This window comes from Diceros bicornis, chromosome 19, assembly GCF_020826845.1.
Source record: "Diceros bicornis minor isolate mBicDic1 chromosome 19, mDicBic1.mat.cur, whole genome shotgun sequence".
In the NCBI taxonomy this organism is placed as follows: domain Eukaryota; kingdom Metazoa; phylum Chordata; class Mammalia; order Perissodactyla; family Rhinocerotidae; genus Diceros; species Diceros bicornis.
The window spans coordinates 57,752,302-57,776,650 of NC_080758.1; positions in this window are offsets into that span (position 1 = coordinate 57,752,302).

Sequence of the window (24,349 nt, forward strand, 5' to 3'; positions counted from 1 at the left end):
CTGCCTCGGCCAGCTGCTTTTGCCCGGGCCTCATTTCTTCCTGGAAAGGCAAAACCACGGCCTCACCCCACGCCCGCACTTGTCGACTCCAGCCAGGTGGAGGAAAGGCTCTGTGGAATCCGAAGGGCCGAGACAGGCTTATGGCCAAGCAGTGAGTGAGGCCCCAGCAGGCCGCCGGCTTGGGGAGCCGCTGCCACACGGGCAGGCCCTTCCGGCGACGGGTCCCAGCATCATCTCTGGAGTCGGGAGGGCCTGGCCTTCCTAGTGCCCAGGCCACGGCTCTGAGGAGAAATCCGCGTTGGAGGGCACGCGTGAGGCCCTCGGCCTGAGGGCGCTGGTGCCACGCCGGGGGCGACTGGAAGGCTGGCTGGGCTCGCCTGCTTTGTCCAAAGGAGGCTGGCCAACCAGCCCAACCAGCCACCTGGGCCAGGCCCCTTTCAAGTGGACAAGATCCGGGGGAAAGGGCCCTGGGGCCTGCCGCCAAGTCCCCTGGGGCGTGTGCTGGGCCCCCTCAGAGGAGGGAGCCACCTGGCAACCTGTGTGCCAGACCTTAGATCTGGCGGCCTGCCACACCCGGCTCCCTGCCCTGCCCACGCCTGCCTCCATCCACTCCACGGAGGACGATGGTGTTGGCAGTGCGAGCGGAGATAGTCGTTAGAGACTTCACTTGGAGTTGTAGTCCAAGAGCATCACAGAAGAGCACTGAGCTTGGGCTCGGCCATTTATCCGCTTTGTAACCTGGCTGAGTTTTCTAGCCACTGTACCCAGTCTCTTCATCTAGCAAATGGTGCAAAGAACAACATTGACTACGTCGGGATGCTTTCAGGGTCATGTGAGTTAAGATATGTTCCAGCACAGAGTTTACATTCAGGGTGCAGTCCTTGGCTCAGTAGAAGTGTTCGCTGCTGTTCTTATGATTTTCATTATTTCACGTCCTTATCTTCCTCGTGAGTTCCCTGTCAAACCAACCACGATCCACGGTGTCAGCAGTTTGATTCCAGGTCCCTGCTTCAAGGCCTGCAGAGGGAACCTCGTGCTCATAACCTCCTGTTTTTCTCCCAGTCTCTGGAGGGATGCATTGACCTCTAGCTTGTCTGCACTGAGGCACGGAATGGGGTCCCACACCCAACCCCGCGTCTCCTCCTTTTCATATCTGATGCTTTGGGAAGACTGCTTACTGTTCACTCGGTGGACTATACTCCCTGACATGAGCCACGCACGGGAGAGAGGCGGTAGGAAACACTGATCCATGTAGGGCTCTGAGTTGACCATAACACAGAGTACAGTTGATCAAGGGCCGAGGTAGGGTTCCTTAAGGCAAAGATCTGCCGAGATGAGGGTGTTCTGATGTGACGCCGCCTGAAAATAAAGCAAACACATAAAAGCATATGTAGTGGTCAAAGGGAAAGCACGCCACTAAAAGAATTGATCCCATGAAATACACTATTCTATTTGTTTATGTATCAAATGACTGATAGGAAAGAGCCAGGCGTAGAGATAGTAGACTTGATCAATGTCATAGAGAATTCTTTTAACAGTTGTTCATGCCTTGTGTTTTACATCATTGATTAGGGGAGTATTTTCGTCTTTTCCTTTCCTAGTGTCTCCATCTTTCTCAACTTTTCCAGGAGACATATTTACATTATCCTCTAAAATGTTAGGGAAATTTTAAAAAAGTTATGACACATTGGAAGTTGTTGATTTTGTATATGGGAGGAGCACTAGATTGCAAGTGAATTAGTGATCATTAGAGTTTTAGTTTGGTAAAAGACGGTAGTTGGAGTTGATACCAGGATGTTTGTAACCCAGTTTTTACTTCATTATTTGGTGTAGTTTTCCAAATGCCAGAGCCGGTCATTTTTAATGTAATAACTTGTCTCATTTTAGAATATGTGTTCTTGGAGAGGGTGATGCAGGTAAGTAGAAAATAATTTAATGTAGTGACTTGTTTTTCTCCAATGGATCTCTTATAAACCCAACAGCCATATAGCATTCTTTTGTCCAAATGACCTGATGGCACTTTCTTAACTTTTCTTGCTCTGACTCTAGCAATCTAGGGTCACACCACCTTCTCTCTCCTAGTCATGCTTTCAGTTGTAAGAGTGATATTGTCAATAGTACAGTGAGCAATTGGCACACACTCTACTCTTTTCTTACATGTATATATATGTATATGTGTGTGTGTCTATATTTCTCAACTGCGAACTTTGGTAACATAATTGTTAAGGTGTGAACTATTTGCAGTGCACTTAACAACTGATGGCTACACATGATTGTGTAGTGACATCACGGTTAAAACCCTTCTTTGCAACATGTGGCCCCTTTCAGTTTTATTTTCAAGGAAAGGGTTCAATGACTTTTTTCTTTTGGAAGAAGAAAGACTTGCATTTCCATCTTAGAAAATCGAGAACTGGTTTCTTGCCTTTTTCCTTTTTTTGTCTTCAGCTCCTCGTCCTACTGGTTACTAATTCACATGTCCAGTCACTTCAGATTCATGGTGCTAACCCTTTGCCTTGTTCAAGGCTCTGACTTTAATTATTCCATAATCCCTTCTGTGAAGGAGGTTTCTCTCCACGCTCATCTAGCGAGGAAGGAACCGACCCTCCTTTGTGTGAACTTGGAGACAGAGGCCAAGGTGAAGCCTCGGTGCCCCTCCACACCAGTGAGCTGCAGAAGGGCTGCAGAGTCCTGTGAATCTTTGGCTCCCCTCCTGGCTCCCTCCGGAGTTGGCATTGCCTGCACGGAGGAGCCCAGCTCCTTACAATCGAATTGGTGAAGTCTCCTGAAGCCGGCTGAAGGATAAGACTGGCCGGAAAGGACATCAGCAAGCAGTGTGCTCCAAAAGTGGGTGGCAGAAACACTCAGAAGAAGAAAACCTTTCCGTTTCTCTTGTTTTCTCTTTATCTTCTCTCCCTTCCTTTTCCTTTCCTTAGATGGTACAGAGCCTGTCCACCCCCCACGGTGGCTGTTTTTCTCCTCAGAGCCCCAGGACAGAGCTGTATCTCTTAGTTGTAGGTCAACCCATGGGGGTTCTTTGCCTGGAGTCCCACGGCAGTTTATTCACATCTCTTTCATTCAAATGATTTCAGTAGTGTAATTTATCTGTTTAGGCATATCTGTCTTCCTTGCAGACCCCCAACATTTCAAGACCTTTGGGCACATAGTAGATGCTTAAGTACTTGAGTGAATCCGTGAAGATCTTTTGTTGAATACGATCTAAATAAATACAATACCTACTCAGCACACGAATGCAGGCACTTGAGAGAGAGTTTGGTGTCTGCTGAAGCAGGCTGTGGACCAGCTTAGGGGCTCAGTGCCAAAGTGACCCAATAGATTTAGACAAAATGAACGAGATAATTAACTTCAATTTTGCAATTCATGGAGAACAGGAGCAGGATATCTAGGTGTGAATCGGGACTTGATCATTCTTGTTGCATCTTTGGAAAATCCAGTCCTTTTTCTTTCTATGGAAACGTGACTGGCCAAGAGAGTGAACGGAGGACTGGCTTTTAGAAAGGCAATTTTGTCACAGGAAGTCCTGGAGGAAAATATATGGAAGGAGAGCTGCTAGAAACATGGCAGAGACGTTTTGTGTAGAAACCCTAAAATGTGGGTTTACATGCTGTCTGAAAGAGTTGTAACCCAACTTTTCTCCACTACAGATTTGAGCAGCTTTTAAATATCTAGGTATACAAAAGGATTAGAAAGGAAAATAGATCCAACTGAAAGGAATTTCGGATGGAACAATGAAATGATGCTGAAGTAAGCCAGCGCACTGAAAAGAGTTTCAGAAAGACCTGCAGTCTCTAAAGGCAGTGGGCAATGTATCCATCAGGTTTCAAGTAGAAAGGGAAATGGGAACAATTGTCTGTCATCTCATGTCCAGGAGATGACAAGCAACAGTCTCTCAGAGAAGAAAAAGATTTCTTTCCAACCGGTCGAACCAGCCACCTGGGCCAGGCCCCTTTCAAGTGGACGAGTTCCAGAGGAGAGAGCCCCGGGGCCTGCCGCCAAGTTTCCTGGGGCGTGTGCTGGGCCCCCTCAGAGGACCAGGCAGCCTGGCAGCCTGTGTGCCAGAGCTGAGATCTGGCGGCCTCCCACACCCGGTTCCCTGTCCTGCCCCGTCCTCCCGAGGGAGGCCGATGGTCCTGGCAGTGGCGAGTGGGGTGGGGCTGGCTGTGAAGCTTTCCTGGGATGCCCCGGGAGAGGGCGCCGGGGGATGGGCTGCCCCTGGCCAGGTCTGAGGCACTGACCCAGCTCAGGGCTGTCGGGGGCGGAGAGAGAAGCCCCTCCGCCTCTTCCCTGAAGCTTCTTATGGCTGGCCAAATCCTTCACAAGACAGGTTCGCTGGAGAAAATAATACCCAGCTTCAGAACACGTGTACAGGGGAGAAACCCGCGAAACTGAGTCTCTCAACACAATGGCAGAGATTCTCCTCCTATCTCCAGCTGCAGACAAAGGAGGATGTTGGGGGTGCGGTTTGGGCATGTGAGACTGGAGAAGACAATTGTCATGGAGAGGGACATGTAGACGATTGGATTGTCTGAACCGGTTCCCCTGCAGTGGGGTCAGGCCCGGAAGGGACAGCACGGAGGTGACCATGAAGGGGCCTCTCCGTGGTGTGGCTGGCCCCGGGGGGCCGCGCCTGGGGATGGGGATGGAGGGGGGAAGTGGGATGGCCTGTGAGTTGGCAGCAGTGGTGGATGCAGATACTCAGAGGTCAGGGATCTCTCACTCTTTCCCTGCCTGTCTGTCTGTCTGTCTCTCACTCTCTCTCTCTCTCTCTCTCTCTTTCTCTCTCGGGGACCTGAGGAGAAGAGGTGGGCGAGCCCTGCCCGCCTCGCCTACCTGCCTTCCTCTCCCCTGGCCCCTTCTTTCTCCGGCTGCTTTGAGTGCCCTGTGGGCTTGGGTTCAACCCCTGAGGCCAAGGGCGCATGCGCCACCCGCCACCGCCAGGGCCTAGGGCGGGCCTCGGGGGTCCTCAGTGAAGGCCCCGCCCGCCCGCCAGGCCAGGCCAGTCCCAGCTGAAGAAGGAACGCCAACGCCCTGCTGGACTTGGCTTCAGCTGTTGTCTCCCTCCCATCCCCCACTTGCAATCAGCTGGCCGGCCGCTTCCCTTCTTTGGAAGCGGTGGTCTGGACCTGGTGGCCAAAGGCCGACTGGGGTGCCAGGTCAAGGCTCTGCCTCAGCCAGCTGCTTTTGCCCGGGCCTCATTTCTTCCTGGAAAGGCAAAACCACGGCCTCACCCCACGCCCGCACTTGTCGACTCCAGCCAGGTGGAGGAAAGGCTCTGTGGAATCCGAAGGGCCGAGACAGGCTTATGGCCAAGCAGTGAGTGAGGCCCCAGCAGGCCGCCGGCTTGGGGAGCCGCTGCCACACGGGCAGGCCCTTCCGGCGACGGGTCCCAGCATCATCTCTGGAGTCGGGAGGGCCTGGCCTTCCTAGTGCCCAGGCCACGGCTCTGAGGAGAAATCCGCGTTGGAGGGCACGCGTGAGGCCCTCGGCCTGAGGGCGCTGGTGCCACGCCGGGGGCGACTGGAAGGCTGGCTGGGCTCGCCTGCTTTGTCCAAAGGAGGCTGGCCAACCAGCCCAACCGGCCACCTGGGCCAGGCCCCTTTCAAGTGGACAAGATCCGGGGGAAAGGGCCCTGGGGCCTGCCGCCAAGTCCCCTGGGGCGTGTGCTGGGCCCCCTCAGAGGAGGGAGCCACCTGGCAACCTGTGTGCCAGACCTTAGATCTGGCGGCCTGCCACACCCGGCTCCCTGCCCTGCCCACGCCTGCCTCCATCCACTCCACGGAGGACGATGGTGTTGGCAGTGCGAGCGGAGATAGTCGTTAGAGACTTCACTTGGAGTTGTAGTCCAAGAGCATCACAGAAGAGCACTGAGCTTGGGCTCGGCCATTTATCCGCTTTGTAACCTGGCTGAGTTTTCTAGCCACTGTACCCAGTCTCTTCATCTAGCAAATGGTGCAAAGAACAACATTGACTACGTCGGGATGCTTTCAGGGTCATGTGAGTTAAGATATGTTCCAGCACAGAGTTTACATTCAGGGTGCAGTCCTTGGCTCAGTAGAAGTGTTCGCTGCTGTTCTTATGATTTTCATTATTTCACGTCCTTATCTTCCTCGTGAGTTCCCTGTCAAACCAACCACGATCCACGGTGTCAGCAGTTTGATTCCAGGTCCCTGCTTCAAGGCCTGCAGAGGGAACCTCGTGCTCATAACCTCCTGTTTTTCTCCCAGTCTCTGGAGGGATGCATTGACCTCTAGCTTGTCTGCACTGAGGCACGGAATGGGGTCCCACACCCAACCCCGCGTCTCCTCCTTTTCATATCTGATGCTTTGGGAAGACTGCTTACTGTTCACTCGGTGGACTATACTCCCTGACATGAGCCACGCACGGGAGAGAGGCGGTAGGAAACACTGATCCATGTAGGGCTCTGAGTTGACCATAACACAGAGTACAGTTGATCAAGGGCCGAGGTAGGGTTCCTTAAGGCAAAGATCTGCCGAGATGAGGGTGTTCTGATGTGACGCCGCCTGAAAATAAAGCAAACACATAAAAGCATATGTAGTGGTCAAAGGGAAAGCACGCCACTAAAAGAATTGATCCCATGAAATACACTATTCTATTTGTTTATGTATCAAATGACTGATAGGAAAGAGCCAGGCGTAGAGATAGTAGACTTGATCAATGTCATAGAGAATTCTTTTAACAGTTGTTCATGCCTTGTGTTTTACATCATTGATTAGGGGAGTATTTTCGTCTTTTCCTTTCCTAGTGTCTCCATCTTTCTCAACTTTTCCAGGAGACATATTTACATTATCCTCTAAAATGTTAGGGAAATTTTAAAAAAGTTATGACACATTGGAAGTTGTTGATTTTGTATATGGGAGGAGCACTAGATTGCAAGTGAATTAGTGATCATTAGAGTTTTAGTTTGGTAAAAGACGGTAGTTGGAGTTGATACCAGGATGTTTGTAACCCAGTTTTTACTTCATTATTTGGTGTAGTTTTCCAAATGCCAGAGCCGGTCATTTTTAATGTAATAACTTGTCTCATTTTAGAATATGTGTTCTTGGAGAGGGTGATGCAGGTAAGTAGAAAATAATTTAATGTAGTGACTTGTTTTTCTCCAATGGATCTCTTATAAACCCAACAGCCATATAGCATTCTTTTGTCCAAATGACCTGATGGCACTTTCTTAACTTTTCTTGCTGTGACTCTAGCAATCTAGGGTCACACCACCTTCTCTCTCCTAGTCATGCTTTCAGTTGTAAGAGTGATATTGTCAATAGTACAGTGAGCAATTGGCACACACTCTACTCTTTTCTTACATGTATATATATGTATATGTGTGTGTGTCTATATTTCTCAACTGCGAACTTTGGTAACATAATTGTTAAGGTGTGAACTATTTGCAGTGCACTTAACAACTGATGGCTACACATGATTGTGTAGTGACATCACGGTTAAAACCCTTCTTTGCAACATGTGGCCCCTTTCAGTTTTATTTTCAAGGAAAGGGTTCAATGACTTTTTTCTTTTGGAAGAAGAAAGACTTGCATTTCCATCTTAGAAAATCGAGAACTGGTTTCTTGCCTTTTTCCTTTTTTTGTCTTCAGCTCCTCGTCCTACTGGTTACTAATTCACATGTCCAGTCACTTCAGATTCATGGTGCTAACCCTTTGCCTTGTTCAAGGCTCTGACTTTAATTATTCCATAATCCCTTCTGTGAAGGAGGTTTCTCTCCACGCTCATCTAGCGAGGAAGGAACCGACCCTCCTTTGTGTGAACTTGGAGACAGAGGCCAAGGTGAAGCCTCGGTGCCCCTCCACACCAGTGAGCTGCAGAAGGGCTGCAGAGTCCTGTGAATCTTTGGCTCCCCTCCTGGCTCCCTCCGGAGTTGGCATTGCCTGCACGGAGGAGCCCAGCTCCTTACAATCGAATTGGTGAAGTCTCCTGAAGCCGGCTGAAGGATAAGACTGGCCGGAAAGGACATCAGCAAGCAGTGTGCTCCAAAAGTGGGTGGCAGAAACACTCAGAAGAAGAAAACCTTTCCGTTTCTCTTGTTTTCTCTTTATCTTCTCTCCCTTCCTTTTCCTTTCCTTAGATGGTACAGAGCCTGTCCACCCCCCACGGTGGCTGTTTTTCTCCTCAGAGCCCCAGGACAGAGCTGTATCTCTTAGTTGTAGGTCAACCCATGGGGGTTCTTTGCCTGGAGTCCCACGGCAGTTTATTCACATCTCTTTCATTCAAATGATTTCAGTAGTGTAATTTATCTGTTTAGGCATATCTGTCTTCCTTGCAGACCCCCAACATTTCAAGACCTTTGGGCACATAGTAGATGCTTAAGTACTTGAGTGAATCCGTGAAGATCTTTTGTTGAATACGATCTAAATAAATACAATACCTACTCAGCACACGAATGCAGGCACTTGAGAGAGAGTTTGGTGTCTGCTGAAGCAGGCTGTGGACCAGCTTAGGGGCTCAGTGCCAAAGTGACCCAATAGATTTAGACAAAATGAACGAGATAATTAACTTCAATTTTGCAATTCATGGAGAACAGGAGCAGGATATCTAGGTGTGAATCGGGACTTGATCATTCTTGTTGCATCTTTGGAAAATCCAGTCCTTTTTCTTTCTATGGAAACGTGACTGGCCAAGAGAGTGAACGGAGGACTGGCTTTTAGAAAGGCAATTTTGTCACAGGAAGTCCTGGAGGAAAATATATGGAAGGAGAGCTGCTAGAAACATGGCAGAGACGTTTTGTGTAGAAACCCTAAAATGTGGGTTTACATGCTGTCTGAAAGAGTTGTAACCCAACTTTTCTCCACTACAGATTTGAGCAGCTTTTAAATATCTAGGTATACAAAAGGATTAGAAAGGAAAATAGATCCAACTGAAAGGAATTTCGGATGGAACAATGAAATGATGCTGAAGTAAGCCAGCGCACTGAAAAGAGTTTCAGAAAGACCTGCAGTCTCTAAAGGCAGTGGGCAATGTATCCATCAGGTTTCAAGTAGAAAGGGAAATGGGAACAATTGTCTGTCATCTCATGTCCAGGAGATGACAAGCAACAGTCTCTCAGAGAAGAAAAAGATTTCTTTCCAACCGGTCGAACCAGCCACCTGGGCCAGGCCCCTTTCAAGTGGACGAGTTCCAGAGGAGAGAGCCCCGGGGCCTGCCGCCAAGTTTCCTGGGGCGTGTGCTGGGCCCCCTCAGAGGACCAGGCAGCCTGGCAGCCTGTGTGCCAGAGCTGAGATCTGGCGGCCTCCCACACCCGGTTCCCTGTCCTGCCCCGTCCTCCCGAGGGAGGCCGATGGTCCTGGCAGTGGCGAGTGGGGTGGGGCTGGCTGTGAAGCTTTCCTGGGATGCCCCGGGAGAGGGCGCCGGGGGATGGGCTGCCCCTGGCCAGGTCTGAGGCACTGACCCAGCTCAGGGCTGTCGGGGGCGGAGAGAGAAGCCCCTCCGCCTCTTCCCTGAAGCTTCTTATGGCTGGCCAAATCCTTCACAAGACAGGTTCGCTGGAGAAAATAATACCCAGCTTCAGAACACGTGTACAGGGGAGAAACCCGCGAAACTGAGTCTCTCAACACAATGGCAGAGATTCTCCTCCTATCTCCAGCTGCAGACAAAGGAGGATGTTGGGGGTGCGGTTTGGGCATGTGAGACTGGAGAAGACAATTGTCATGGAGAGGGACATGTAGACGATTGGATTGTCTGAACCGGTTCCCCTGCAGTGGGGTCAGGCCCGGAAGGGACAGCACGGAGGTGACCATGAAGGGGCCTCTCCGTGGTGTGGCTGGCCCCGGGGGGCCGCGCCTGGGGATGGGGATGGAGGGGGGAAGTGGGATGGCCTGTGAGTTGGCAGCAGTGGTGGATGCAGATACTCAGAGGTCAGGGATCTCTCACTCTTTCCCTGCCTGTCTGTCTGTCTGTCTCTCACTCTCTCTCTCTCTCTCTCTCTCTTTCTCTCTCGGGGACCTGAGGAGAAGAGGTGGGCGAGCCCTGCCCGCCTCGCCTACCTGCCTTCCTCTCCCCTGGCCCCTTCTTTCTCCGGCTGCTTTGAGTGCCCTGTGGGCTTGGGTTCAACCCCTGAGGCCAAGGGCGCATGCGCCACCCGCCACCGCCAGGGCCTAGGGCGGGCCTCGGGGGTCCTCAGTGAAGGCCCCGCCCGCCCGCCAGGCCAGGCCAGTCCCAGCTGAAGAAGGAACGCCAACGCCCTGCTGGACTTGGCTTCAGCTGTTGTCTCCCTCCCATCCCCCACTTGCAATCAGCTGGCCGGCCGCTTCCCTTCTTTGGAAGCGGTGGTCTGGACCTGGTGGCCAAAGGCCGACTGGGGTGCCAGGTCAAGGCTCTGCCTCGGCCAGCTGCTTTTGCCCGGGCCTCATTTCTTCCTGGAAAGGCAAAACCACGGCCTCACCCCACGCCCGCACTTGTCGACTCCAGCCAGGTGGAGGAAAGGCTCTGTGGAATCCGAAGGGCCGAGACAGGCTTATGGCCAAGCAGTGAGTGAGGCCCCAGCAGGCCGCCGGCTTGGGGAGCCGCTGCCACACGGGCAGGCCCTTCCGGCGACGGGTCCCAGCATCATCTCTGGAGTCGGGAGGGCCTGGCCTTCCTAGTGCCCAGGCCACGGCTCTGAGGAGAAATCCGCGTTGGAGGGCACGCGTGAGGCCCTCGGCCTGAGGGCGCTGGTGCCACGCCGGGGGCGACTGGAAGGCTGGCTGGGCTCGCCTGCTTTGTCCAAAGGAGGCTGGCCAACCAGCCCAACCGGCCACCTGGGCCAGGCCCCTTTCAAGTGGACAAGATCCGGGGGAAAGGGCCCTGGGGCCTGCCGCCAAGTCCCCTGGGGCGTGTGCTGGGCCCCCTCAGAGGAGGGAGCCACCTGGCAACCTGTGTGCCAGACCTTAGATCTGGCGGCCTGCCACACCCGGCTCCCTGCCCTGCCCACGCCTGCCTCCATCCACTCCACGGAGGACGATGGTGTTGGCAGTGCGAGCGGAGATAGTCGTTAGAGACTTCACTTGGAGTTGTAGTCCAAGAGCATCACAGAAGAGCACTGAGCTTGGGCTCGGCCATTTATCCGCTTTGTAACCTGGCTGAGTTTTCTAGCCACTGTACCCAGTCTCTTCATCTAGCAAATGGTGCAAAGAACAACATTGACTACGTCGGGATGCTTTCAGGGTCATGTGAGTTAAGATATGTTCCAGCACAGAGTTTACATTCAGGGTGCAGTCCTTGGCTCAGTAGAAGTGTTCGCTGCTGTTCTTATGATTTTCATTATTTCACGTCCTTATCTTCCTCGTGAGTTCCCTGTCAAACCAACCACGATCCACGGTGTCAGCAGTTTGATTCCAGGTCCCTGCTTCAAGGCCTGCAGAGGGAACCTCGTGCTCATAACCTCCTGTTTTTCTCCCAGTCTCTGGAGGGATGCATTGACCTCTAGCTTGTCTGCACTGAGGCACGGAATGGGGTCCCACACCCAACCCCGCGTCTCCTCCTTTTCATATCTGATGCTTTGGGAAGACTGCTTACTGTTCACTCGGTGGACTATACTCCCTGACATGAGCCACGCACGGGAGAGAGGCGGTAGGAAACACTGATCCATGTAGGGCTCTGAGTTGACCATAACACAGAGTACAGTTGATCAAGGGCCGAGGTAGGGTTCCTTAAGGCAAAGATCTGCCGAGATGAGGGTGTTCTGATGTGACGCCGCCTGAAAATAAAGCAAACACATAAAAGCATATGTAGTGGTCAAAGGGAAAGCACGCCACTAAAAGAATTGATCCCATGAAATACACTATTCTATTTGTTTATGTATCAAATGACTGATAGGAAAGAGCCAGGCGTAGAGATAGTAGACTTGATCAATGTCATAGAGAATTCTTTTAACAGTTGTTCATGCCTTGTGTTTTACATCATTGATTAGGGGAGTATTTTCGTCTTTTCCTTTCCTAGTGTCTCCATCTTTCTCAACTTTTCCAGGAGACATATTTACATTATCCTCTAAAATGTTAGGGAAATTTTAAAAAAGTTATGACACATTGGAAGTTGTTGATTTTGTATATGGGAGGAGCACTAGATTGCAAGTGAATTAGTGATCATTAGAGTTTTAGTTTGGTAAAAGACGGTAGTTGGAGTTGATACCAGGATGTTTGTAACCCAGTTTTTACTTCATTATTTGGTGTAGTTTTCCAAATGCCAGAGCCGGTCATTTTTAATGTAATAACTTGTCTCATTTTAGAATATGTGTTCTTGGAGAGGGTGATGCAGGTAAGTAGAAAATAATTTAATGTAGTGACTTGTTTTTCTCCAATGGATCTCTTATAAACCCAACAGCCATATAGCATTCTTTTGTCCAAATGACCTGATGGCACTTTCTTAACTTTTCTTGCTGTGACTCTAGCAATCTAGGGTCACACCACCTTCTCTCTCCTAGTCATGCTTTCAGTTGTAAGAGTGATATTGTCAATAGTACAGTGAGCAATTGGCACACACTCTACTCTTTTCTTACATGTATATATATGTATATGTGTGTGTGTCTATATTTCTCAACTGCGAACTTTGGTAACATAATTGTTAAGGTGTGAACTATTTGCAGTGCACTTAACAACTGATGGCTACACATGATTGTGTAGTGACATCACGGTTAAAACCCTTCTTTGCAACATGTGGCCCCTTTCAGTTTTATTTTCAAGGAAAGGGTTCAATGACTTTTTTCTTTTGGAAGAAGAAAGACTTGCATTTCCATCTTAGAAAATCGAGAACTGGTTTCTTGCCTTTTTTCTTTTTTTGTCTTCAGCTCCTCGTCCTACTGGTTACTAATTCACATGTCCAGTCACTTCAGATTCATGGTGCTAACCCTTTGCCTTGTTCAAGGCTCTGACTTTAATTATTCCATAATCCCTTCTGTGAAGGAGGTTTCTCTCCACGCTCATCTAGCGAGGAAGGAACCGACCCTCCTTTATGTGAACTTGGAGACAGAGGCCAAGGTGAAGCCTCGGTGCCCCTCCACACCAGTGAGCTGCAGAAGGGCTGCAGAGTCCTGTGAATCTTTGGCTCCCCTCCTGGCTCCCTCCGGAGTTGGCATTGCCTGCACGGAGGAGCCCAGCTCCTTACAATCGAATTGGTGAAGTCTCCTGAAGCCGGCTGAAGGATAAGACTGGCCGGAAAGGACATCAGCAAGCAGTGTGCTCCAAAAGTGGGTGGCAGAAACACTCAGAAGAAGAAAACCTTTCCGTTTCTCTTGTTTTCTCTTTATCTTCTCTCCCTTCCTTTTCCTTTCCTTAGATGGTACAGAGCCTGTCCACCCCCCATGGTGGCTGTTTTTCTCCTCAGAGCCCCAGGACAGAGCTGTATCTCTTAGTTGTAGGTCAACCCATGGGGGTTCTTTGCCTGGAGTCCCACGGCAGTTTATTCACATCTCTTTCATTCAAATGATTTCAGTAGTGTAATTTATCTGTTTAGGCATATCTGTCTTCCTTGCAGACCCCCAACATTTCAAGACCTTTGGGCACATAGTAGATGCTTAAGTACTTGAGTGAATCCGTGAAGATCTTTTGTTGAATACGATCTAAATAAATACAATACCTACTCAGCACACGAATGCAGGCACTTGAGAGAGAGTTTGGTGTCTGCTGAAGCAGGCTGTGGACCAGCTTAGGGGCTCAGTGCCAAAGTGACCCAATAGATTTAGACAAAATGAACGAGATAATTAACTTCAATTTTGCAATTCATGGAGAACAGGAGCAGGATATCTAGGTGTGAATCGGGACTTGATCATTCTTGTTGCATCTTTGGAAAATCCAGTCCTTTTTCTTTCTATGGAAACGTGACTGGCCAAGAGAGTGAACGGAGGACTGGCTTTTAGAAAGGCAATTTTGTCACAGGAAGTCCTGGAGGAAAATATATGGAAGGAGAGCTGCTAGAAACATGGCAGAGACGTTTTGTGTAGAAACCCTAAAATGTGGGTTTACATGCTGTCTGAAAGAGTTGTAACCCAACTTTTCTCCACTACAGATTTGAGCAGCTTTTAAATATCTAGGTATACAAAAGGATTAGAAAGGAAAATAGATCCAACTGAAAGGAATTTCGGATGGAACAATGAAATGATGCTGAAGTGAGCCAGCGCACTGAAAAGAGTTTCAGAAAGACCTGCAGTCTCTAAAGGCAGTGGGCAATGTATCCATCAGGTTTCAAGTAGAAAGGGAAATGGGAACAATTGTCTGTCATCTCATGTCCAGGAGATGACAAGCAACAGTCTCTCAGAGAAGAAAAAGATTTCTTTCCAACCGGTCGAACCAGCCACCTGGGCCAGGCCCCTTTCAAGTGGACGAGTTCCAGAGGAGAGAGCCCCGGGGCCTGCCGCCAAGTTTCCTGGGGCGTGTGCTGGGCCCCCTCAGAGGACCAGGCAGCCTGGCAGCCTGTGTGCCAGAGCTGAGATCTGGCGGCCTCCCACACCCGGTTCCCTGTCCTGCCCCGTCCTCCCGAGGGAGGCCGATGGTCCTGGCAGTGGCGAGTGGGGTGGGGCTGGCTGTGAAGCTTTCCTGGGATGCCCCGGGAGAGGGCGCCGGGGGATGGGCTGCCCCTGGCCAGGTCTGAGGCACTGACCCAGCTCAGGGCTGTCGGGGGCGGAGAGAGAAGCCCCTCCGCCTCTTCCCTGAAGCTTCTTATGGCTGGCCAAATCCTTCACAAGACAGGTTCGCTGGAGAAAATAATACCCAGCTTCAGAACACGTGTACAGGGGAGAAACCCGCGAAACTGAGTCTCTCAACACAATGGCAGAGATTCTCCTCCTATCTCCAGCTGCAGACAAAGGAGGATGTTGGGGGTGCGGTTTGGGCATGTGAGACTGGAGAAGACAATTGTCATGGAGAGGGACATGTAGACGATTGGATTGTCTGAACCGGTTCCCCTGCAGTGGGGTCAGGCCCGGAAGGGACAGCACGGAGGTGACCATGAAGGGGCCTCTCCGTGGTGTGGCTGGCCCCGGGGGGCCGCGCCTGGGGATGGGGATGGAGGGGGGGAAGTGGGATGGCCTGTGAGTTGGCAGCAGTGGTGGATGCAGATACTCAGAGGTCAGGGATCTCTCACTCTTTCCCTGCCTGTCTGTCTGTCTGTCTCTCACTCTCTCTCTCTCTCTCTCTTTCTCTCTCGGGGACCTGAGGAGAAGAGGTGGGCGAGCCCTGCCCGCCTCGCCTACCTGCCTTCCTCTCCCCTGGCCCCTTCTTTCTCCGGCTGCTTTGAGTGCCCTGTGGGCTTGGGTTCAACCCCTGAGGCCAAGGGCGCATGCGCCACCCGCCACCGCCGGGGCCTAGGGCGGGCCTCGGGGGTCCTCAGTGAAGGCCCCGCCCGCCCGCCAGGCCAGGCCAGTCCCAGCTGAAGAAGGAACGCCAACGCCCTGCTGGACTTGGCTTCAGCTGTTGTCTCCCTCCCATCCCCCACTTGCAATCAGCTGGCCGGCCGCTTCCCTTCTTTGGAAGCGGTGGTCTGGACCTGGTGGCCAAAGGCCGACTGGGGTGCCAGGTCAAGGCTCTGCCTCGGCCAGCTGCTTTTGCCCGGGCCTCATTTCTTCCTGGAAAGGCAAAACCACGGCCTCACCCCACGCCCGCACTTGTCGACTCCAGCCAGGTGGAGGAAAGGCTCTGTGGAATCCGAAGGGCCGAGACAGGCTTATGGCCAAGCAGTGAGTGAGGCCCCAGCAGGCCGCCGGCTTGGGGAGCCGCTGCCACACGGGCAGGCCCTTCCGGCGACGGGTCCCAGCATCATCTCTGGAGTCGGGAGGGCCTGGCCTTCCTAGTGCCCAGGCCACGGCTCTGAGGAGAAATCCGCGTTGGAGGGCACGCGTGAGGCCCTCGGCCTGAGGGCGCTGGTGCCACGCCGGGGGCGACTGGAAGGCTGGCTGGGCTCGCCTGCTTTGTCCAAAGGAGGCTGGCCAACCAGCCCAACCGGCCACCTGGGCCAGGCCCCTTTCAAGTGGACAAGATCCGGGGGAAAGGGCCCTGGGGCCTGCCGCCAAGTCCCCTGGGGCGTGTGCTGGGCCCCCTCAGAGGAGGGAGCCACCTGGCAACCTGTGTGCCAGACCTTAGATCTGGCGGCCTGCCACACCCGGCTCCCTGCCCTGCCCACGCCTGCCTCCATCCACTCCACGGAGGACGATGGTGTTGGCAGTGCGAGCGGAGATAGTCGTTAGAGACTTCACTTGGAGTTGTAGTCCAAGAGCATCACAGAGGAGCACTGAGCTTGGGCTCGGCCATTTATCCGCTTTGTAACCTGGCTGAGTTTTCTAGCCACTGTACCCAGTCTCTTCATCTAGCAAATGGTGCAAAGAACAACATTGACTACGTCGGGATGCTTTCAGGGTCATGTGAGTTAAGATATGTTCCAGCACAGAGTTTACATTCAGGGTGCAGTCCTTGGCTCAGTAGAAGTGTTCGCTGCTGTTCTTATGATTTTCATTATTTCACGTCCTTATCTTCCTCGTGAGTTCCCTGTCAAACCAACCACGATCCACGGTGTCAGCAGTTTGATTCCAGGTCCCTGCTTCAAGGCCTGCAGAGGGAACCTCGTGCTCATAACCTCCTGTTTTTCTCCCAGTCTCTGGAGGGATGCATTGACCTCTAGCTTGTCTGCACTGAGGCACGGAATGGGGTCCCACACCCAACCCCGCGTCTCCTCCTTTTCATATCTGATGCTTTGGGAAGACTGCTTACTGTTCACTCGGTGGACTATACTCCCTGACATGAGCCACGCACGGGAGAGAGGCGGTAGGAAACACTGATCCATGTAGGGCTCTGAGTTGACCATAACACAGAGTACAGTTGATCAAGGGCCGAGGTAGGGTTCCTTAAGGCAAAGATCTGCCGAGATGAGGGTGTTCTGATGTGACGCCGCCTGAAAATAAAGCAAACACATAAAAGCATATGTAGTGGTCAAAGGGAAAGCACGCCACTAAAAGAATTGATCCCATGAAATACACTATTCTATTTGTTTATGTATCAAATGACTGATAGGAAAGAGCCAGGCGTAGAGATAGTAGACTTGATCAATGTCATAGAGAATTCTTTTAACAGTTGTTCATGCCTTGTGTTTTACATCATTGATTAGGGGAGTATTTTCGTCTTTTCCTTTCCTAGTGTCTCCATCTTTCTCAACTTTTCCAGGAGACATATTTACATTATCCTCTAAAATGTTAGGGAAATTTTAAAAAAGTTATGACACATTGGAAGTTGTTGATTTTGTATATGGGAGGAGCACTAGATTGCAAGTGAATTAGTGATCATTAGAGTTTTAGTTTGGTAAAAGACGGTAGTTGGAGTTGATACCAGGATGTTTGTAACCCAGTTTTTACTTCATTATTTGGTGTAGTTTTCCAAATGCCAGAGCCGGTCATTTTTAATGTAATAACTTGTCTCATTTTAGAATATGTGTTCTTGGAGAGGGTGATGCAGGTAAGTAGAAAATAATTTAATGTAGTGACTTGTTTTTCTCCAATGGATCTCTTATAAACCCAACAGCCATATAGCATTCTTTTGTCCAAATGACCTGATGGCACTTTCTTAACTTTTCTTGCTGTGACTCTAGCAATCTAGGGTCACACCACCTTCTCTCTCCTAGTCATGCTTTCAGTTGTAAGAGTGATATTGTCAATAGTACAGTGAGCAATTGGCACACACTCTACTCTTTTCTTACATGTATATATATGTATATGTGTGTGTGTCTATATTTCTCAACTGCGAACTTTGGTAACATAATTGTTAAGGTGTGAACTATTTGCAGTGCACTTAACAACTGATGGCTACACATGATTGTGTAGTGACATCACGGTTAAAACCCTTCTTTGCAACATGTGGCCCCTTTCAGTTTTATTTTCAAGGAAAGGGTTCAATGACTTTTTTCTTTTGGAAGAAGAAAGACTTGCATTTCCATCTTAGAAAATCGAGAACTGGTTTCTTGCCTTTTTTCTTTTTTTGTCTTCAGCTCCTCGTCCTACTGGTTACTAATTCACATGTCCAGTCACTTCAGATTCATGGTGCTAACCCTTTGCCTTGTTCAAGGCTCTGACTTTAATTATTCCATAATCCCTTCTGTGAAGGAGGTTTCTCTCCACGCTCATCTAGCGAGGAAGGAACCGACCCTCCTTTATGTGAACTTGGAGACAGAGGCCAAGGTGAAGCCTCGGTGCCCCTCCACACCAGTGAGCTGCAGAAGGGCTGCAGAGTCCTGTGAATCTTTGGCTCCCCTCCTGGCTCCCTCCGGAGTTGGCATTGCCTGCACGGAGGAGCCCAGCTCCTTACAATCGAATTGGTGAAGTCTCCTGAAGCCGGCTGAAGGATAAGACTGGCCGGAAAGGACATCAGCAAGCAGTGTGCTCCAAAAGTGGGTGGCAGAAACACTCAGAAGAAGAAAACCTTTCCGTTTCTCTTGTTTTCTCTTTATCTTCTCTCCCTTCCTTTTCCTTTCCTTAGATGGTACAGAGCCTGTCCACCCCCCATGGTGGCTGTTTTTCTCCTCAGAGCCCCAGGACAGAGCTGTATCTCTTAGTTGTAGGTCAACCCATGGGGGTTCTTTGCCTGGAGTCCCACGGCAGTTTATTCACATCTCTTTCATTCAAATGATTTCAGTAGTGTAATTTATCTGTTTAGGCATATCTGTCTTCCTTGCAGACCCCCAACATTTCAAGACCTTTGGGCACATAGTAGATGCTTAAGTACTTGAGTGAATCCGTGAAGATCTTTTGTTGAATACGATCTAAATAAATACAATACCTACTCAGCACACGAATGCAGGCACTTGAGAGAGAGTTTGGTGTCTGCTGAAGCAGGCTGTGGACCAGCTTAGGGGCTCAGTGCCAAAGTGACCCAATAGATTTAGACAAAATGAACGAGATAATTAACTTCAATTTTGCAATTCATGGAGAACAGGAGCAGGATATCTAGGTGTGAATCGGGACTTGATCATTCTTGTTGCATCTTTGGAAAATCCAGTCCTTTTTCTTTCTATGGAAACGTGACTGGCCAAGAGAGTGAACGGAGGACTGGCTTTTAGAAAGGCAATTTTGTCACAGGAAGTCCTGGAGGAAAATATATGGAAGGAGAGCTGCTAGAAACATGGCAGAGACGTTTTGTGTAGAAACCCTAAAATGTGGGTTTACATGCTGTCTGAAAGAGTTGTAACCCAACTTTTCTCCACTACAGATTTGAGCAGCTTTTAAATATCTAGGTATACAAAAGGATTAGAAAGGAAAATAGATCCAACTGAAAGGAATTTCGGATGGAACAATGAAATGATGCTGAAGTGAGCCAGCGCACTGAAAAGAGTTTCAGAAAGACCTGCAGTCTCTAAAGGCAGTGGGCAATGTATCCATCAGGTTTCAAGTAGAAAGGGAAATGGGAACAATTGTCTGTCATCTCATGTCCAGGAGATGACAAGCAACAGTCTCTCAGAGAAGAAAAAGATTTCTTTCCAACCGGTCGAACCAGCCACCTGGGCCAGGCCCCTTTCAAGTGGACGAGTTCCAGAGGAGAGAGCCCCGGGGCCTGCCGCCAAGTTTCCTGGGGCGTGTGCTGGGCCCCCTCAGAGGACCAGGCAGCCTGGCAGCCTGTGTGCCAGAGCTGAGATCTGGCGGCCTCCCACACCCGGTTCCCTGTCCTGCCCCGTCCTCCCGAGGGAGGCCGATGGTCCTGGCAGTGGCGAGTGGGGTGGGGCTGGCTGTGAAGCTTTCCTGGGATGCCCCGGGAGAGGGCGCCGGGGGATGGGCTGCCCCTGGCCAGGTCTGAGGCACTGACCCAGCTCAGGGCTGTCGGGGGCGGAGAGAGAAGCCCCTCCGCCTCTTCCCTGAAGCTTCTTATGGCTGGCCAAATCCTTCACAAGACAGGTTCGCTGGAGAAAATAATACCCAGCTTCAGAACACGTGTACAGGGGAGAAACCCGCGAAACTGAGTCTCTCAACACAATGGCAGAGATTCTCCTCCTCCTATCTCCAGCTGCAGACAAAGGAGGATGTTGGGGGTGCGGTTTGGGCATGTGAGACTGGAGAAGACAATTGTCATGGAGAGGGACATGTAGACGATTGGATTGTCTGAACCGGTTCCCCTGCAGTGGGGTCAGGCCCGGAAGGGACAGCACGGAGGTGACCATGAAGGGGCCTCTCCGTGGTGTGGCTGGCCCCGGGGGGCCGCGCCTGGGGATGGGGATGGAGGGGGGGAAGTGGGATGGCCTGTGAGTTGGCAGCAGTGGTGGATGCAGATACTCAGAGGTCAGGGATCTCTCACTCTTTCCCTGCCTGTCTGTCTGTCTGTCTCTCACTCTCTCTCTCTCTCTCTCTCTCTCTCTCTCTCTCTCTCTCTCGGGGACCTGAGGAGAAGAGGTGGGCGAGCCCTGCCCGCCTCGCCTACCTGCCTTCCTCTCCCCTGGCCCCTTCTTTCTCCGGCTGCTTTGAGTGCCCTGTGGGCTTGGGTTCAACCCCTGAGGCCAAGGGCGCATGCGCCACCCGCCACCGCCGGGGCCTAGGGCGGGCCTCGGGGGTCCTCAGTGAAGGCCCCGCCCGCCCGCCAGGCCAGGCCAGTCCCAGCTGAAGAAGGAACGCCAACGCCCTGCTGGACTTGGCTTCAGCTGTTGTCTCCCTCCCATCCCCCACTTGCAATCAGCTGGCCGGCCGCTTCCCTTCTTTGGAAGCGGTGGTCTGGACCTGGTGGCCAAAGGCCGACTGGGGTGCCAGGTCAAGGCTCTGCCTCGGCCAGCTGCTTTTGCCCGGGCCTCATTTCTTCCTGGAAAGGCAAAACCACGGCCTCACCCCACGCCCGCACTTGTCGACTCCAGCCAGGTGGAGGAAAGGCTCTGTGGAATCCGAAGGGCCGAGACAGGCTTATGGCCAAGCAGTGAGTGAGGCCCCAGCAGGCCGCCGGCTTGGGGAGCCGCTGCCACACGGGCAGGCCCTTCCGGCGACGGGTCCCAGCATCATCTCTGGAGTCGGGAGGGCCTGGCCTTCCTAGTGCCCAGGCCACGGCTCTGAGGAGAAATCCGCGTTGGAGGGCACGCGTGAGGCCCTCGGCCTGAGGGCGCTGGTGCCACGCCGGGGGCGACTGGAAGGCTGGCTGGGCTCGCCTGCTTTGTCCAAAGGAGGCTGGCCAACCAGCCCAACCGGCCACCTGGGCCAGGCCCCTTTCAAGTGGACAAGATCCGGGGGAAAGGGCCCTGGGGCCTGCCGCCAAGTCCCCTGGGGCGTGTGCTGGGCCCCCTCAGAGGAGGGAGCCACCTGGCAACCTGTGTGCCAGACCTTAGATCTGGCGGCCTGCCACACCCGGCTCCCTGCCCTGCCCACGCCTGCCTCCATCCACTCCACGGAGGACGATGGTGTTGGCAGTGCGAGCGGAGATAGTCGTTAGAGACTTCACTTGGAGTTGTAGTCCAAGAGCATCACAGAGGAGCACTGAGCTTGGGCTCGGCCATTTATCCGCTTTGTAACCTGGCTGAGTTTTCTAGCCACTGTACCCAGTCTCTTCATCTAGCAAATGGTGCAAAGAACAACATTGACTACGTCGGGATGCTTTCAGGGTCATGTGAGTTAAGATATGTTCCAGCACAGAGTTTACATTCAGGGTGCAGTCCTTGGCTCAGTAGAAGTGTTCGCTGCTGTTCTTATGATTTTCATTATTTCACGTCCTTATCTTCCTCGTGAGTTCCCTGTCAAACCAACCACGATCCACGGTGTCAGCAGTTTGATTCCAGGTCCCTGCTTCAAGGCCTGCAGAGGGAACCTCGTGCTCATAACCTCCTGTTTTTCTCCCAGTCTCTGGAGGGATGCATTGACCTCTAGCTTGTCTGCACTGAGGCACGGAATGGGGTCCCACACCCAACCCCGCGTCTCCTCCTTTTCATATCTGATGCTTTGGGAAGACTGCTTACTGTTCACTCGGTGGACTATACTCCCTGACATGAGCCACGCACGGGAGAGAGGCGGTAGGAAACACTGATCCATGTAGGGCTCTGAGTTGACCATAACACAGAGTACAGTTGATCAAGGGCCGAGGTAGGGTTCCTTAAGGCAAAGATCTGCCGAGATGAGGGTGTTCTGATGTGACGCCGCCTGAAAATAAAGCAAACACATAAAAGCATATGTAGTGGTCAAAGGGAAAGCACGCCACTAAAAGAATTGATCCCATGAAATACACTATTCTATTTGTTTATGTATCAAATGACTGATAGGAAAGAGCCAGGCGTAGAGATAGTAGACTTGATCAATGTCATAGAGAATTCTTTTAACAGTTGTTCATGCCTTGTGTTTTACATCATTGATTAGGGGAGTATTTTCGTCTTTTCCTTTCCTAGTGTCTCCATCTTTCTCAACTTTTCCAGGAGACATATTTACATTATCCTCTAAAATGTTAGGGAAATTTTAAAAAAGTTATGACACATTGGAAGTTGTTGATTTTGTATATGGGAGGAGCACTAGATTGCAAGTGAATTAGTGATCATTAGAGTTTTAGTTTGGTAAAAGACGGTAGTTGGAGTTGATACCAGGATGTTTGTAACCCAGTTTTTACTTCATTATTTGGTGTAGTTTTCCAAATGCCAGAGCCGGTCATTTTTAATGTAATAACTTGTCTCATTTTAGAATATGTGTTCTTGGAGAGGGTGATGCAGGTAAGTAGAAAATAATTTAATGTAGTGACTTGTTTTTCTCCAATGGATCTCTTATAAACCCAACAGCCATATAGCATTCTTTTGTCCAAATGACCTGATGGCACTTTCTTAACTTTTCTTGCTGTGACTCTAGCAATCTAGGGTCACACCACCTTCTCTCTCCTAGTCATGCTTTCAGTTGTAAGAGTGATATTGTCAATAGTACAGTGAGCAATTGGCACACACTCTACTCTTTTCTTACATGTATATATATGTATATGTGTGTGTGTCTATATTTCTCAACTGCGAACTTTGGTAACATAATTGTTAAGGTGTGAACTATTTGCAGTGCACTTAACAACTGATGGCTACACATGATTGTGTAGTGACATCACGGTTAAAACCCTTCTTTGCAACATGTGGCCCCTTTCAGTTTTATTTTCAAGGAAAGGGTTCAATGACTTTTTTCTTTTGGAAGAAGAAAGACTTGCATTTCCATCTTAGAAAATCGAGAACTGGTTTCTTGCCTTTTTTCTTTTTTTGTCTTCAGCTCCTCGTCCTACTGGTTACTAATTCACATGTCCAGTCACTTCAGATTCATGGTGCTAACCCTTTGCCTTGTTCAAGGCTCTGACTTTAATTATTCCATAATCCCTTCTGTGAAGGAGGTTTCTCTCCACGCTCATCTAGCGAGGAAGGAACCGACCCTCCTTTATGTGAACTTGGAGACAGAGGCCAAGGTGAAGCCTCGGTGCCCCTCCACACCAGTGAGCTGCAGAAGGGCTGCAGAGTCCTGTGAATCTTTGGCTCCCCTCCTGGCTCCCTCCGGAGTTGGCATTGCCTGCACGGAGGAGCCCAGCTCCTTACAATCGAATTGGTGAAGTCTCCTGAAGCCGGCTGAAGGATAAGACTGGCCGGAAAGGACATCAGCAAGCAGTGTGCTCCAAAAGTGGGTGGCAGAAACACTCAGAAGAAGAAAACCTTTCCGTTTCTCTTGTTTTCTCTTTATCTTCTCTCCCTTCCTTTTCCTTTCCTTAGATGGTACAGAGCCTGTCCACCCCCCATGGTGGCTGTTTTTCTCCTCAGAGCCCCAGGACAGAGCTGTATCTCTTAGTTGTAGGTCAACCCATGGGGGTTCTTTGCCTGGAGTCCCACGGCAGTTTATTCACATCTCTTTCATTCAAATGATTTCAGTAGTGTAATTTATCTGTTTAGGCATATCTGTCTTCCTTGCAGACCCCCAACATTTCAAGACCTTTGGGCACATAGTAGATGCTTAAGTACTTGAGTGAATCCGTGAAGATCTTTTGTTGAATACGATCTAAATAAATACAATACCTACTCAGCACACGAATGCAGGCACTTGAGAGAGAGTTTGGTGTCTGCTGAAGCAGGCTGTGGACCAGCTTAGGGGCTCAGTGCCAAAGTGACCCAATAGATTTAGACAAAATGAACGAGATAATTAACTTCAATTTTGCAATTCATGGAGAACAGGAGCAGGATATCTAGGTGTGAATCGGGACTTGATCATTCTTGTTGCATCTTTGGAAAATCCAGTCCTTTTTCTTTCTATGGAAACGTGACTGGCCAAGAGAGTGAACGGAGGACTGGCTTTTAGAAAGGCAATTTTGTCACAGGAAGTCCTGGAGGAAAATATATGGAAGGAGAGCTGCTAGAAACATGGCAGAGACGTTTTGTGTAGAAACCCTAAAATGTGGGTTTA